The following is a 1,750-nucleotide window of genomic DNA, read 5'->3' as shown; positions in this document are numbered from 1 at the left end:
GTACTAAGAATTGTAAGAATTTGTACAGGTTTCTGAGGTTTATAATTAGGTGGTATTTTCCTGAAGGGTTGTGAGCAACAAATACATGGGAGTAAAATCCCTGGTATTGTTGGCTTGGTTAGGGTGATCATTTGTGGGGGCCTCGATGAGAACTCCAGGCGATAGCCCTCTCGTACTAGTTGGCAGATGTAGGCATTGTCTGGTATTTTCTCCCACTGGGAGGCAAAATGTGACAGGTGGTCCACTACCCTGATCCTGGTGTTACTTGGTTTCTTTAGTGCTGGCACCTGGGGAAGAAAACAGCAAATTGCTCCTTTGCCTTTCCCTCCCATTGCCCCATTTCTTATTCAGTTCCTTTTTGGCCCTCTGCTGGTTCTGCCCTGAGGAGCCACAAAAAAAACCTCTTATTTTTCCCTCTTGGGTTTAACTTGGGTTTAACTGGGAATTTCTTCCCCTTCTCTGAGGACCTGGACAACACATTTTCTAACCCTGGGCCAAACAGCAGGGAGCCTTCAAAAGGGAGACCACATAGTTTACCTTTCGAAGTGATGTCACCTTCACATGCTTTAACCCTGATAGTCCTTCTGGCTGCATTAATGAGTGTAGCTGTTTTGGCTGAGGATTTAAAGGCTTTGACCACAGCATCCGCCAGGTAGGCTACTGCCTTCCCTATCACTGAAAAGGAATCTAGCACCTCATCTGGCTTGGTGCCCTGCGACAGGTGTTTGGTCAGTCTTTCCATCCAAAAGTCTGTATTTCTGGCAATGCAGGTTACTGCCAGAGCTGGGGCCATGGCAGATGTGTTAGCGTTTCATGCCGTCCTCAGGAGAGATTGAGACCTTCAGTCCATCAAATCCTTATTGCTCCCTGAATCCTCGAGGGAGAGATCAAACCTCTTGGTAACTTACGACATCACAGCATCCAATCTGGGAAGCTTAAAGAATCTATCTTCCTCCTCCTCTTTAAAGGGGAACCTTCTTTTCCAAGTCTTAGGTCTGGCCGTTCTCCTTTCAGGATCCTTCCATTGTAGGATTAAGTAATTTAAGGATTGGTGGAAGGGGAGCACCCTAGAATGGGCCTTAACTAGGCCCCTATACATTTTATCCTGCGCTTAGGCCTCTCTGGGGGTTTCTGGGATTTTTTCGGTGGCATAAATTGCCTGAAGGAGCCCTTCTGAGTTTCCCAGCAGAAAGAGATACCTGCTGGGCTTAACCTCCTCACCTGCCTCACTACCCAGATCTAGGTCCACCTCCTCTCCTGAGCTGTGGTCTAATTTAAGCTGACTATCTAGCTCTCCCTCGCTTGCCTCCTCATTCCTGGCTTGGGCTGGAGGAAGCATCAGGGAAGATAGGAAGAATAAACTGGGCCCCCTCTGCAATTAAGGCTTTACAGTGAAGACGGACCTTCCTTAGGGGTTAGCTCTTCTTGGCCTGGGCCCTGTGGCTGTGCCACCGAGGTTTGAAAAGACTGGATGGTGGCTACCATCTCTGCTTGCATAGATGCTAGGAAATCTTTCATCAAGCCTGAATCCTCTTTCCCTGCCAGCTTGTTGATACATCTATAGCAAAATGGTTTAGTATGGGACCTAGCTAGCTTCTCCCCACAATAACCACATGTCCTAGAGGAGCTAGAGCCCACAGGTACAGAAGGTGGTCTATCAGGGGCCTCCTGGGTTCCGCTTGGGGATTCTGAAAGAGAGAAGAACACCAATTTCTTAGTCTCTCTCTTCCTATCCCCCTTCGTCTGCCAC

General features: G+C 48.2%; 1 pseudogene; it reads right to left on the bottom strand.

Moving 5' to 3' along the window:
• Positions 1 to 261: 261 nt before the first annotated feature.
• On the bottom strand, positions 262 to 1,339 carry LOC149462385 (uncharacterized; annotated as a pseudogene).
• Positions 1,340 to 1,750: the final 411 nt, after the last annotated feature.

Source organism: Staurois parvus, unplaced genomic scaffold (assembly GCF_062004578.1).
Source record: "Staurois parvus isolate SC_StPar_1 unplaced genomic scaffold, SC_StPar_1.0 ptg000175l, whole genome shotgun sequence".
Taxonomy (NCBI): domain Eukaryota; kingdom Metazoa; phylum Chordata; class Amphibia; order Anura; family Ranidae; genus Staurois; species Staurois parvus.
This window is presented reverse-complemented; position numbering and strand designations above follow the sequence as displayed.